This window comes from Lagenorhynchus albirostris, chromosome 14 (assembly GCF_949774975.1).
Source record: "Lagenorhynchus albirostris chromosome 14, mLagAlb1.1, whole genome shotgun sequence".
NCBI classification, from domain to species: Eukaryota; Metazoa; Chordata; class Mammalia; order Artiodactyla; family Delphinidae; genus Lagenorhynchus; species Lagenorhynchus albirostris.
The window spans coordinates 54,284,772-54,299,880 of record NC_083108.1 but is presented as its reverse complement, the minus strand read 5'-3'; the positions used below and the strand labels follow the sequence as shown (position 1 = coordinate 54,299,880).

Here is a 15,109-nt window from a genome sequence, read left to right as displayed (position 1 = left end):
ACCCTGGACCCAGAGGAAATAAAGGAGCTGACAGTGAGGGCTTGTGTTTGATGGTCTTTGCAGGGGCTGTGTGGTAGAAAATGATTTCATCCTCAAGGCATGGCTCTGAGAAGGAAGTCAGCCAGCAAGTTGAAACAAAGCAAACAGCCTTATCTTGTTCTTGATTCATGGGTTCCGCTTTCTTCAAAGCCCTTTAGAGGCAGGACACTGAATTGTCATTGTCAGAGTAACTGCTGTTGCCAAGTCCCTCCTGGGACCTTGCATCTGTGACTTATAAGACCTGGGGTCTCTGACATTTTTCCTTGACAAACATTTGCTGCTCGCTGGTCAGACTCACTACCCAACAAGGGCTTAAAATATACATATATGAAATACACACATGTATATAGTAAGTGAAATCAGCCGGTCACAAAAATCACAAACACTGTATGATTCCACTTACAGGATAAGAGGGACCCAGAGTTGTCAGATTCATAGAGACAGAAAGTAGAAGGGTGGTTTGCAGGGGCTGGGGGTGAGGGAGGGGAAGCTCTTGTTTAATGGGTAGAGTTTCAGTTTTGCAAGATGAAAAGGGTCTGGAGATCTTTTGCACAGCAGTGTGAATGTACTTATTGAACTGTACACTTAAAGATGGTTAACATGGTAAGTTTTATGTTACATATATTTTAGCACCATTTTTTAAAAAGGCTGCTGTAAGCAATCATTTAATAGAATGATTAATGATCATGTAATAGAATGTCAAGCCAACCTAGGTTTGAATCCCATATCTGCCACTCACTAGTTTTGGGACAGGATTCTAAGTTTTTTGTTTAGTGCCTTAAAACGACAGCAATCGTGTTATTATTTCTGTTCCTGTGGGGCAGGAATTTGGGAAGAGCTTTGGCTGGGTAGTTCTGGCTCAGGGTCTCTTCCGAGCTTGCAGTTGGGTGGGTGGAGGGTTGGATCACTGGGGGCTGCTGAACACCTCTCCCTCTTCCTAAGAGTCTCCAGGCTTCTTCATGGGGTCTTTCCACGAGGCTGACTTGGGCTTCCTTACAGCATGGCGGCCTCAGGGAAATTGGACGCTTCTGGGGTGGCTCAGGGCTCCAAGCAGGCAGATGTCCCAAGGACTAAGGGAGAAACAGCATCACCTTTTCTGATTTAGCCCTGGAGGTCATGCACTGTCAGTTCCTGCGTACTCTCTCGGTCACAAGCAAATCACACACTTCCCCAAGTTCAAGGGGAGAGGTATCGGACTCCACCTCACCATGGGAAGTGGCAAAGTTCTAGAGCAGGTTTGGCAAATTACGACCCTTGGAACAAATCAGGCTCACCTCCCCAAGGCAGCCATGTCCGTGCATTTACATATCGTCTCTGGCTTTGCCACAATGTCAAAGTTGAGTTGTTTGGGACAGAGACTGCATGGTCTGCAAAACCAAAAATATTTACTGTACAGCTCTTTATAGATTTTCCTGACCCCTGTTCTAGAAGACCATGTTGGATGGACAATATTGTTTTAGCCACCTTTGGAATATGCCGTTGGCTGCAGGCAGGTTACGAGCCGCTCTGAACTTTACCTGGGTCTCCAACTCTGTAAAAAGGAATGATGATCATATGTAAAAAGTACTCAGCACAATTCCACACCTGTAACACATAAAGTACACAATTTAGTTCTTCCCCTTCTGGGCTTAATTATGAGGAAAGTTGTTTACTGCCACTCTAGGTCTATTAGCATCCGGAAATTCCCAATTTTAGACCCTCCTTGGAATTAAGGCAGACTTTACAGAGACCCTCTTTTTTCTTTTTTTAAGAAACTCTTTATTTTATATTGGAGTATAGTTGATTAACAATGTTGTGATAGTTTCGGGTGTACAGCAAAGTGATTCAGTTATACATATATTACATGTATCTCTTCTTTTTTCAAATTCTTTTCCCATCTATATTGTTACATAATATTGAGCAGGGTTCCCTGTGCTATACAGTAGGTCCTTGTTGGTTATCCATTTTAAATCCAGCTGCGTGTACATGTCAATCCCAAACTCCCTAACTATCCCTTCCCCCAACCCTTCCCCCCCTGGTAACCATAAGTTCGTCAGAGACCCTCTTTTTAAACACGTATTTATTACTCTGGACGAAGGAAATGTTTGCAAGAATTCTTTTAAAAATGCAATCCCCCGTCCCCCGCCCCCCAGCCATCCTCCAATGCATTATTTTATCAGACTAGCTACATTTTTACCTTTCAGAGAACAAATACCTAAGGGACTGAGGCAATCTCATAAATTTGGAACTGAGTGACGGGGAACAGCATGGTGGTGGCAGGTCTCCGATGCCCTAGGGAGAGAAAGACACAAGAAATTTGACCTACTTCACAGTTTTGCTCAGGGCTGCCTCAGCCTCAGACAAAGCAATGAAAAATGTTTTCTTGGCCTCCCCTTACCCATCGCCTCCCTCTCCTATTGCCCAGACTTGTTATCTCCGCCCCGACGTCCTCCACCCGCCAAGACTGCCCTTGGATTTTTTCCTCTCCTACCCTGGATGTTTCCAAGGCCAATCCTCCAGCAGCTCTCGGAGATTATCTGCTTGTGACCTGCTGTCCTCCCTGCTCCAAATTCAAGCAGGGTCCTTCTGAAGCCTAGTTATTCAGTGCTTCTGAACTCGTTCCCTCTAGAAGAAAGCTTCTATCCAAGAAAATAGAGACCCCTAACAGGCACTGGGGTAACATTAGACCTGCCAGTCCCAATTCTCCTACTCATTTACTCAAAAACCACCAAAATTAACAACTGTTGATTTGTGCGTCATTCAAACAAACTATATTCTGTCTCCTCTCCAAATTACGTTTGACTCCAATCACTTTTTTTTTTTTTTTTTTGCGGTACGCGGGCCTCTCTCTGCTGTGGCCTCTCCCGCTGCGGAGCACAGGCTCCGGACACGCAGGCTCAGCGGCCATGGCTCACGGGCCCAGCCGCTCCGCGGCACGTGCGATCTTCCCGGACCGGGGCACGGACCCGTGTCTCCTGCCTCGGCAGGCGGACTCTCAACCACTGCGCCACCAGGGAAGCCCCTCCAATCCCTTTTAAAATCTACCTAGCTTCACCCTGAGCTGTGTTGGAAGAATAGTTCCTTTTTATTGCAGCTATATGTCACCATGTTAGTTTTATATCAAATATTATGAGTGTTTGGGGGGCAGCTGGGAGGGGAAGTGTGTAACTAGATGATTAGAGAACACTTCCTCCGGCCCTATTAATTTTTACAGCATTTTCCCCTCTATTTTGCTTAAATTTGCAACTTTATGCAAATTTTATGAAACATTTTGTGGTATCCCCAGAGCCACAGCTCGGCCAAAGGCCAGCTCAATTTACGTTGCTCCAGGAAGCATTGTGGTTTGGAAAAATCACTCAGCTGGCTGGAAAAAAGTAAAAGTTGTTACTACTACAGCTGATGCCGATCCTACAGATTGCTGTAAAATGAACAGAAAGTAGTTAAGCGCATTGCCCTAGGTCACAGACCTACTCATTTATGGACCTGGAATTCCAAAGACTTTTGGCTCTTCCAAGTGTTCCGTTCATTCATAAATTCATACTCCCTCAGGGTACCAGGCACTGGGCCCTTTCAACCAATATTGCTTCCTTTACTCCGTTCTCCAGAGTGCTTTTGTTTATTTTATATCCAATATCACTTATAAAATAATGTGCTGCCAACCATTCTCTTAAGCTCAAAAAAGTTTTTTTGACAGCATACTTTCTAATCTATCCTTAGGTTAGCGATAGAAAAATGGACTAAAATGACAGACATTGAGATATGTTTAGTAGAAAAGCTTTGGTGGTTTTGCTTATTTTTATCTCAGATAAACATCTGGGAAGTAACTAAAAATAAAAGTATGGTCTGAGATGGTCAATGTTCCTGAAGTACTTTTATGACTAAAACCGTGAATGTAAAGGTCACATGAAATCAGAATTTTGAGTGTGTCTGTAACAGGAGCACTGCTGGTGGATGTACTGAACAATAGAGTTTTAGCCTGAGATTCAGTTTGTTTCGTCACCTACCGCTTACCTGGCACCAGACTAGATAACTGAGACACCTGGTTGCCATGGAGATGAGATGGCATCATCGGATCACATCTGTGTACAAGTATAGCTTCAGAGTTTCACAGGCCTCTTGCACAGGAGCAGGGGTACACCCGGCTTACTGGCTGCTAAGACAAAACAAAGGGATTTCCCTTATGAAATGGTTGATGTTGTTACCATGTACTATTTATTGAGCACTTACTATGTGTCAGGTAATAGTCTGAGCATTTCTCAGATATTACTTCGTTTCATCCTCCCACCAACCCAGCAAGGGTTACTATTCCCATTTCACATAGTAAAAAACTGATGTTTAAACAGATTAAACAGACCTCCCTAGGTCTGCCTCCAAAACGTATATTCTGAAACATCATGCATTACTGCCTCTCAGGCATGGAAAGCAAACTTATTGCTGTTTGCTTGATAGGTTTTTAGTAATTTAAGTGCATCGTTTTAGGGCTAGTATCCTACCTAGTCACTTTGGCAAACTAGGGAGATTTAGTTGACAGGCCTTAAGCAGTGCTTGGAGAGGGTCTGTGCTTTTAAATTCTCAAGTACTTGAACTGAAACAGAGTGAGCTGGTCCCATTCACATCCTGCCCTCCAGCCCCCTCTAGCTGGAAGTTATTAGCGTTGACCATGAGGGCAAAGCAGAACATACTTGAAAATGTTTTGCGTTTGTTTTTGTCTCTTCTGAACCGAGTGGTAACATAGAAAGCAGGAAGACAGTTTTAAACCACTGACAGGGAACCATCCCCCAAGACCGCAAAAGTTCATGGCCATTTCTGCATTTTCCAAGATACAAGACAGCAGAGGCTGGGGCCAGTCATCTGTGTGATTTAAGGAGATGGGGGCTGCAGAGGGTGGGATGGGGTACAGTGGCACAAAGCTGATAAAGACGGACCAAGCAAGCCACAACTCCCAACCCGAGGGGAGGGCTTGCACTTAGGAAAGATGCAACACCTTCATAGGCGATTTTATTTTCTCCCCGCATCTCCTCCTCTCAGTAGGTGGCTCCACGGCTGGGAGGGCAGAATGTGGGGCTGCTCGAAGCTGGGTGGTGAAGGAAGGCCTCTCTAAGGAGAGGATTTATGAGCTGAGGCCAGAGAGACGAGATGAAATTTTAACACTCAGCACTAGGGACAGGCATCTTAAAATGTGCTCTCAACACGGAACTTCTGCGTAGGGCTCTTCGTGCTGTAGAAACCCCAACATGTGGAAAGGATAGGGTCTCCCCACCTCCAGTGAAATCTCCTCGGGAGTTTTCAAGATGGTTTTTGTATTATTGGCATTTTGTTGTAACAAATAATGCAGGAAGGAAGGAAGAGAGCCTCCTTCCTGTGTTTGAGATATTAAGTGCCACACCACGTCCCCTTACAGCATATTAACTACATCATCCGTCTCATGACACTATGAGGTCACCGAGGCTGTTACCCAAACTCAACAGATGAGGAAAAGGGATGAGAGCTGAGTCATCTGAGGTCCTGCAGCCAGTAAGTGGCAGGTCAGGATCTGACCAGGTCTGGTTGCCTTCAAGGCACTGCCTTTTCCAGACACCACCGGGCCACCAAGGCTGAGCACCTCTTTGAAATACAGACAGTCTGGTTTGGTGAGACCTTGTATGATAGCATTTGCCATACAGAATCATTTAATCCAACAAATAAGTATAATAGGAAACAAAGATCTACCTGATCACTAATTTCCCTGTGCTTTCATACCAGAGCATCAGTGTAACAGGAATGAGCAAAGTGTGATGAATTCTATAGGAAACATGTAGGAGGGGCTCACAGAACACAGATGAAGTGAATCTTGAAGCATGAACAGGAGTTTTCCAAGCCAGGAAGGACGCTTAGCATCTGTAAAGTCATTGCATAAGTGCCAGGCCAAACAGATCAATAAGCAAATCAATAAGTCAAATTTTTAAAAATAAAATTAGAGTGCACTTCCCTGGTGGCGCAGTGGCTAAGAATCCGCCTGCCGATGCAGGGGACACGGGTTCGTGCCCCAGTCCGGGAAGATCCCACATGCCGCGGAGCGAACGTCTGGGCCCGTGAGCCATGGCCGCTGAGCCTGCGCGTCCGGAGCCTGTGCTCCGCAACGGGAGAGGCCACAACAGTGAGAGGCCCGCGTACCGCAAAAAAAAAAAAAAAAAAAAAAAAGTCAGGGGTTTTCATGAGAACTAAGAGGAGGCATTTAGAGGGACTTCCGGAAGCCTTCCTGGAAAAGGCGACACCTCAGCTGATACCTGAAGGAGAAAGAGGACAGAACGTTCCTATAGGGAAATTCCCTCTGCAAAGGCCAGGGAACTTGGTGGCTTGAACAGCTAAAAGGAAAAGTGGTCGGGAGGACGTGGAGTTCTGAAACCTGAAAGGATGAGGAGGAACTAAGTCATTAGAATCTCCAAAGCCCCAGACCCACGTCTTTATCCCGAGGGCAGAGCTGTCAGCCGGTTCCGTTCATAAGCTCCCCCTCCTGCTCTGAGCGTGTATAACAGTTTGGAGCCAGGGACAAGACAGAGCCCGTGAGACCAATTAGAAAAGTATTTCTCAAACTCCCGACAGACAAGATACATTCTACCTGTTAACCCAGAATGTACACAGATCTCGGGACACACACTGACACAAGCGTCCGGAAACCAAATTTACTCCTCCTTTGTTTGATGCACTCTGACATTTTCTAATCTATTCCGTTTTTTTTTTTTAATGGTGAAACTGTATGACCCACCTCAACTGATTTCATGACCCGTTAATAAGTCACAACAGGTAGCTTGAGGAACGCTGAGGTAGGAAGTTGCTGTCATCTTCCAGAGGGGAAATAATAGGATCTAGGGAAGCAGAAAGGTGGATTGTAGGATGTGGAAGGATTCCAGAAGGATCTAAGAGATAGGAGGGAAGGACCCAAAGGAATTAGAGGTGATGCCCAGAGTTGTGGCTTGAACTCTGGGTAGAAAAAGGAGTTACTTGCTAAGATAGGGAAAGTGAACTTGAAGATCTACTCGGAGAGTAGACACTGAGTCTTTGAGAAATGCCCATTTTGTTTGGTCAACACAAATGTACCTCTTCATCTGAGGATTATCTGAAGAAAAAGCGTCTAAAGGCTACATGATGTAATTCCAGAAAGTGGTCAGGTTTTACTAAAAGAGGGAGCAAAATGGTGGTGTTGAAAAGGAGGAAACCATTCGTCCTCGGGCAGGGGGTAGGTTCTGCAGCGAGCCTCAAAATCCTACTTAGAAAGGAGAGTCAAGCTATAAATCCCAAGGAAACAACCCAGATCGAATACTCACCTGGTGCTTTGCTGTGGCTGCCATCAGGGCTTTTGTAAGGCAGAGAATAGGGTAAGTAGAGCCTTTGACTTTTCAGGTACCAAACCCGTTGGCACTGCTTTTAGAATCCCCGATCACGAGTTCAGGAAGGGAGCGGGCATTGCTTATGCACTTCTTGTAAAAATGAAAATCCATTAACTTTATTCTTCACGCACGTTCTCCAACAGCATCGGGTCAAAGGGACTTTTTTCCTTCCTCTTTTCAGAGCTTCCAGGTCCCAATCTGGCTCCTTCTAAATCTTTTATTTTACAAAACAATAGGGAGTGGTGGTAGCCTGTGGCTAGTTGAAGATTTTGAACAATAGGTGTTTCTGAGCTGGGTTTATGGAAATGGTCCTGTCTGTGTCCTGGGGGTAGATTGTAAATGAGATGTCGACAGGAGCTCTATTGTGTGGATGGCATTCGGCCTGAAAGAGAGGAATTTCCTTACTGTGCTAGTATTTAAAGTAGATTTGTTGCTGCTTTTGCTAAAACTTTTTATCCAGCTTCTGGAGCTAACAGCCCTGAATGAGTCACTGGGTAAGACTGAGACTTCCTGCCCTCCCTAGCAGGGCTCCGACTCTGTCATTTACATTTAGAAAGGACAGACTAAGAAGATTGCTTGGATTTTCATCAGCGTGAGCCTCTCTTTCAGATCGTCACGGGGACCTGAGCCGCCTGCAATCCATTACCCCCAGGAGAGGGTGGCCAAGCCGGGCTGTTTTTCTCACTCCCTGGAAAACTTTTGGCTGTTTTGCTTGCTTTCTTTTTAAAATCCAAGGAGAGAGACAAACACCATCTCCCGCCTTACGCCTTCCCTTTTTTGTAAATGACAGGCAATTTCAGTTTACTGTAATTACCTCGGACTGAGGTTGGACCAACTCCACTCTTAGAAGATAAGGCAACAGTTTTATTACCTCTCAGCCAGGTGCCTGGGGGTGACAAGGGTGGCTTTTATCTGGAGACGTTGCAAGGTTATCAGTAACTGAAAGGGGCTGAACCTTTGAGCGGTGGCCATTAACATGCTTCCCTTTCCTGTGATCAATTTCCTAACTCTTTATTGGTAATTAATGTTGATCCAAAGACCAGCGCGGGTCTCCTCCAGTGTTTCCGCATTCCGGCACCTCAGCACTTCAGCAATCCTCCTGATAAACGGTGTAAATTGCAACCACGGGCCAGTCCCTTAACATGAGCTTGAAATTCCAAACAAGGCCCCAAACGTACAACCCACTGAACAGCTTAACATCCTCTCATTTGGTAGGTTTGCAGTGGGTATAGCTGGTTTTTCAAAGAATTGATGAATAAAACCTTTCACCTACGACAGTAGAAATCCAAAAGAATCAAAATGATTTCGCTTTACTATCCATGGTTCCTTTCGAAAAGTAAAGTGTAATCCACACCAGGAGGCAGTGCGGGGCTTGTTCTAGATTAAAAGAAAAAAAAAAATTTCTAGTGCTTGATCTATTTCTGCCTGCAGTTCATGGACATGTCTAGCCACACAACGGTTTATTCTTTAATTCAAGCTATTTTACATGGAGTCTGTCTGTTATCTCTTGGATTGGAAATGTGGGATAAAAACTTGTGATCTGAAAATGATTTTCCAGCTGTGTCCTGGGTAGAGCTTTAATGAACGAGGAATGCCCTTAGGGATCAACTTTTAGGTGCGTGTCCTGGGCTGCAGCCAGCCCGGACCTAGCGTGGAATCACCCTCCTGTCAGTACAAAGTATGGTGGGCCAAGGAGAAGAATGTTACTTTTATCTCTTTGGCTGTGAAGTCAGATCATAGCTTTAGGGTACAGGATGAGAATGGGGGAGAGAATGACAGAAGGGATGGCTCAAAACACACACACACACACACACACACACACACACACACACGCACACAACCTGGCAGATACGAAGTGTTTACCTCCAAGCGTTTATCTTCAGACTACTAATTCTGTAATTTTTATAGACAGCATTCCACACTGTGGGAAGAGGCCAGTTAAAAGCCCCTACAAGTACCCGTGTTACCATTATAACAAAAACCAACAAAGGTGTTTCTGCCAATGGTGTGTGAAACACAGCGACAAACCAATGAACACCCAGAACTCACACGGTCGAGGAAAGAGAGACAATGTCAGAAGTATTATCAAATTTGAAATCGGATTCCTCTTTTCCTTAAAGATGTAGAAACCTTGCCCACCCACCAGGCCAAGCCCACCACCACCCAGTCACTACCCATCCCCCATTCTCCTCCTGGGCCAGGCTGGGCCAGAGCTCCGTCCAGGACCAGAGATGCCCTGGAGGAGGAGGTCCCTGGCGGGGGGCTCTGATGCACCCAGGCACCTGAAGGAGTGGGTGGCCACCATCCTTCAGCGCTCTGAAAGCCATAGGCCAAAACCGGACCTTGCAGCTACTTGCAGTGTGACTGTTTCACCTTTTCCTGCAGACAGACAGGTTAGAGTACCCAGGCCCCCCAGGGTGTGTCATGCAAATCAGCTTTCTACAATCCAAAAAGTTCTGAATTCCAAGCACGTTTGACCAAGAGATTCAGAAAAAGGCTTCTGGACATTGCTCTCATGAGGGTTCAAAGGAGAATCTTAATGACAGAAATATAAGGCAGCTCTTTAAAAGAAGAGAACGGAGGCTTAGATGAGAAGAACCCAGGTTCCAATCGGACCCCACTCTGCAGAAGGTGGGCAACCCAAACTCTCTTGCCTCCAGTCACTTGTGGAGCTGGGATAATAGGTCCAGGCACCTGGCTCCAGGAAACACAGTGAATGAGGATGCCGTGGGCAGTAGCTAGAGTAAACTGGTAGATTTTAGTGCTGGCCTCACCAGTTTGCTGGGATTTTTAAAAACATTTTATTGGAGTAGAGTTGATTTACAATGTTGTGTTAGTTTCAGGTGTACGGCAAAGTGAATTAGTTATACATATACATATGTTCATTCTTTTCAGATTCTTTTCCCTATAGGTTATCACAGAATATTGAGTAGAGTTCCCTGTGCTATACAGTAGGCCCTTGTTGGTTATATATAGTAGCGTGGGTACGTTCATCTCAAACTCCTGATTCATCCCTCCCCACCACGTTTCCTCTTCGGTAAGCTTAAGTTTGTTTTCGATAACCGTAAGTCTGTTTCTGTTTTGTAAATAAGTTCATTTGTGTCACTTTTGAAAAATTAGATTCCACAGGGAATTCCCTGGTGGTCCAGAGGTTAAGACTCCGTGCTTTCACTGCTGTGGGCCCGGGTTCAATCCCTGGTCAGGGAACTAAGATCTCACCAGCCATGTGGCATGGCCAAAAAAAAAAAAAAAAAGATTCCACATATAAGTGATATCACATGGCATTTGTCTTTCTCTGGCTTACTTCACTCAGTATGACAATCTCTAGGTCCATCCATGTTGCTGCAAATGGCATTATTTCGTTCTTTTTAATGGCTGAGTAGTATTCCATAGCATATACATACCACATCTTCTTTATCCATTCCTCTGTTGATGGACATTTAGGTTGCCTCATATCTTGGCTATTGTAAATAGTGTTGCAATGAACATTGGGGTGCATGTGTCTTTTTGATTTTTTTATGGTTTTCTCTGGATATATGCCCAGGAGTGGGATTGCTGGGTGATACGGTAGTTCTATTTTTAGTTTCTTCAGGGAACTCCATACTGTTCTCCATAGCGGTTGTACTAATTTACATTCCCACCGACAGTGTAGGAGGGTTCCTTGATATTTTTATTTAATTCTGGCAAATAACCAAAACCCAACTGTACAGTGGAATTGTGAATGCAGCCTGAAGTGGCCTTTACGAACCCACTGTAAAGGCTGGTGGTGTTTGCTGTGTGGTGCAGACTGAAGAAGACTGGGGGGCCCCGCCAAGTTCTTCTCTGGACCTGTGTCCTCATCTGTCAGTGACACAGTTGGATAATGAGGTGTCGTTTTGAAGCACTGATCCTGTCATCTGAGAGTCAGTAAGGGGCTGGTGAACTTTCTGGGCCCAGCGGGCTGGTAGACGGTATTCCACAGCTTAACTCAAAAAGTCTGTCCTGTTTTTCCTTTGAGGAGGGGGGTTTCAGGGAGGAAAGCGGAAAGGAGTCGGACGAATAATTAACTGTCTCACTGCACAGATCAGGCCCCCCTACGTGCCTTGCTCTCCAGATACAGGTAATTATTTCTCATCGCCCTCCAACTGACAGCAAGACATGCTGGATACATTTTCTTTCTTCTTTGCTTCCTCATATATCCTGTTTCCCCCAGTTTGTCTGATGCAAAAGCTTCTGCTCCAGGTGGAGCCAGCCCTCCAAGCCCTCTGTCCACAGGGCAGCAGCGTCGGCTGCTCTGACACAAGGTCTGCCTTCTCTCCGAAGCCCAGGGTGTTGGCCAGAGAGCAGAGGCTCCTGATCGATCCAGCCAGAGGTTTCAGTGAGGACTCAGCCCGACGGACCACCATGAGACATGACCTCACTGGGTGTGGACACAGCACCCTCGCTCTGCATGGCCAGCTCACCGTTTCAAGGGAGACCAGTGGGCAGTGTGTGCCCGAGACCCTGCTCCCACCTGGAGCCAGTCAGCCACTCCACCTGGCCTCAGAGCTCTGTACCCCCTGAGGTCCGCTGTGTGTCCCAGACACGGCCCCACGGCAGAGAGTCCTGCTGGGCTGTGTGATTGCATTCCAGGTTTCCCTTGCTTTCCAGGTCCATGGGACAGGTGTCATGAAATGAGACCAGGAATAAGAAGTCAAAGAATAATAAGGAGTGGAAGGAACGGAGGAGGAAAGGCAGCTGCTCTGGGGAAAGGGCAGTGAGCATCACAGCCCCACATGGATAAAGCCCAGCAGAGAGGGTGGAGGAAGTTAGGTGGATAATCCAAAGGACTAACTGCTTCCAGCTGATACGAGGTGGGCCTTTCACGTTCTAGCTCCACGTCAAAAGCTGGCCAATCACTGCTGCATTCGGCCAGCAACTGACCAAGGCCAAACAGAGGTGGGCATCAGTGATGGGAGATTATGTTGCAACATCCAAGGTCACAGAGACCGGCTTTGCTGAGTATTCATTTTCCTTCTACCCTGGTGACTTTGCTTTCCTAATTATTAGTCCCTTTTTCTGCTTCTCCAGGAAATCCCTTCTTGTCCCTGTTCCTTCCTTCACGTAACAAGCATTTACCACCATACGACTACGTGCCACGCACGGTCTAAGTACTGTGGTTGTCATGAATACAACGGACAACAATGCATGACCTTGTGATTCTTACATCCTTAACTAATTCCTTTCTCTCAGTTTGGTCCGGAAAAAATAAAAAATTTCACCTAACAGGGAATAGAGGCAAGTATTGCTAAGAAATGACATCTAACAAGAAATGAAAGCTAGCTGATGAGAAGCTTAAAAGCAAAATGTCCTTCCCCACTCCTGGCACCATCCCTACCCCAGGTATCCCAGGCCTGTTATCTTCCAACAAGACCCAGTCTGCCCGAACCTGAGGAGGTGGGACCAGCTGCCCAAACAGGAAACCTTATTTCATTCTGTAACCCTGACCTTGGGTCCTGAATCTTCCCCTCCTGTAAACAGTCCATTCAACCCAGGAAGACCTGCTGACTTGGCTGGGACAAATTCTGAAAAATTCACATAATGTTACAAACATTAAAAAAGAAAAAAAAAATCCCTGGATCCTAGAGGAAGTGGTATATCTGATTCAATCGTTAGAAATTGCTTCATAAAGTCATGGAACAAATGGAAATTTAATCCTAACAGATGACACTGCCAGGGCAGTCACTTGTGTGCTTGGATGACTCAGTAGCATCTGTTGGAGAGGCTGGGAAAATGAGCCATGAAATCATGAAGGCATTCCCTGCTGGAAGCAACGGCCCCGCCTCGCAAATTAGTAAGCCAGGCGTTCTCAACATCCTGCTGTGAACCTTTGTGCCTAGTTCTATGAAGGTTATGACTCACCTGAGCTACCGGTCAAATGATTCTTACTCAGTCCTCGGTTTTTAATCTTTACTATGAAATGATCAAGGCAACAACCAGCTGCATATCTGTCTACTTTCAAGATGTTCCTTTGAAATGACTGATTTTAGGCAACAACTGGTTTTACACAGGGTAACCCTCAAATTCTCATATTAACTGGTTGCCAAGCTTCATTAAAGGTTCTCATAGAGGCTTTAGACCTGCGTCCCTGGACCTGGGCCTTCTAAAATGACTTTCCTCCAAACAGCACTTAACTTCCTTTAATTTAGTTAATTAAGGGAACTTTTTGAAGAGAACGGTTACTTTGATCTAAACCCTTTTCTTAGTTTCTGGTTAACGTTTCCAGAGAGGAACAAAGAGGGATGCCCTCACGCCTGGCAGAAGCTACCAGCAGCTCACAACTGCAGTCCTTCCTCCAAATCAGAGACCGCGGAGGGCGGGAGAAGCCCTGAGAGGAAGAAGACTGGTTAAAACTACTGCCCTTGGCATTTTCGTGGGTGTTTGCCCCAGACAGAGATAAAAGAGCTAGGGTGGGGCTGCAAAGCACGCTCTCTGGGAAGCTGGGCCTGCAGTTTGGAAATCCTCAGTCATCCTTGAAAATCAACTAACTGGAAACAAGCGATGGGAATTAGAAATGCTTCTACCTGCAAGCTTCCTGCAAACAACCGACAAATTCAGATAAAAACGGAAAATGCAAGTCCCACCCACCAGGAATCCTCAGTTTCCTGCCTATTCATCCTCACTGCCATCCACCTAACCAAATGGCCACAGCAGTTTTTGCTTTTCAGCTTGCCAAGGAAACAAAAACTGTTGCCCTAGCGGATGCTTTGGAAAAAAAAAAAGGTCAGCAACCTCAACCCAGAGATCTTACCCAGCAGCACGGGTAAAATTTTTGTTGAGGTGATAAATTAAAAAGCAAGACTTCTGACTCTTGACTTCCACTCTGCGTTTTTTGGGCAAACGTAGCCCAGACGTCCCGCGTCCCAGCGTGACTTACCTGGGAGCCTCGGACTGAAGTTGTACCTTGAAAGGTACATCGGTGATGTTCCGAGCTTGGTCACCAGGGGGCGCTCGAGAGCCGGGCTGCCGCAGCAATACTTTGTTTTCTCAGACTTGGAGTGGCGAAGGGGGAGGGCGGGGGGAGAGGGCGGGGGGAGGGGGTGGCGAGGGAGATGCAGCTGGCTTTCAAAAAATCCTTTTGTTCTCTGAAATCCTGCCGCTTGCCGTTTTAGAAGGCAAAGGTTGCCACGTTACCTGTTGCCAGGGTCCTGAGAGTGCTTGGGGAAAATGTGGGCGACAAAGGTAGCGCACAAAGTCCTGGGCTCGGTGGCCTTCCAGCCCTTTGGCCGGGCTTGGCGCTGACATTTGGAGAGCAGCTGCCGCGATCGCCGAGCATTGTTTGGTTGTAGTTCTAACAGAGGAGTGGCTGCGTCTTACATCATTTCCAGGCATGAAGTGCCTGGGGCTTTTTTTTTTTTTAATGACTAATTTTCGGGTCCCTCCCTCCCTGGAGTTTGGGACAGAACATGCACTGTGCAGGACAGCCTCACCTCAGGAAGCCCAAGTTTTGTAGCAACTTGTTAAAATAACTCGGGTGCCTCAAAAGGAAAAAAAAAAAAAAAAGCTATGCTCCTGAAACAAACCTTTCCATTCTTCCTTCTGAGAACAATGTTGTGTTTGATTAGCCATGGAGGCTGCTCCCTGAAAGATCTGCTCTCCCCACCAGGGCCGGGCTGCTATCGGCTGAATAGATCTCTGAGCCAGACAAGCCTGGGCTCCGGGCATTTGTCTGGCATTAGGAAGCGTCTGGAATACTAGTAACTACC

General features: G+C 46.2%; 1 protein-coding gene and 1 long non-coding RNA gene across 20 annotated transcripts in view; one reads left to right on the top strand and one right to left on the bottom strand.

Moving 5' to 3' along the window:
• DLGAP1 (DLG associated protein 1) overlaps nt 1–15,109 on the top strand; it is a 320,739-nt gene that overhangs the window by 238,409 nt on the left and 67,221 nt on the right. The gene's annotated exons all lie outside the window — the stretch shown is intronic.
• Nucleotides 530–14,670, bottom strand: LOC132503967 (uncharacterized). Of its 8 annotated transcripts, none has more exons than XR_009534692.1 (6): nt 14,281–14,670; nt 7,323–7,767; nt 4,030–4,171; nt 2,216–2,310; nt 1,504–1,623; nt 530–1,109 (listed from the first exon to the last, which is right to left on the bottom strand). It is a non-coding gene; the product is annotated as an uncharacterized LOC132503967 (long non-coding RNA). The 8 variants fall into 8 exon arrangements; XR_009534688.1 differs by having other exon boundaries at nt 1,557–1,623; XR_009534691.1 differs by having other exon boundaries at nt 1,504–1,570.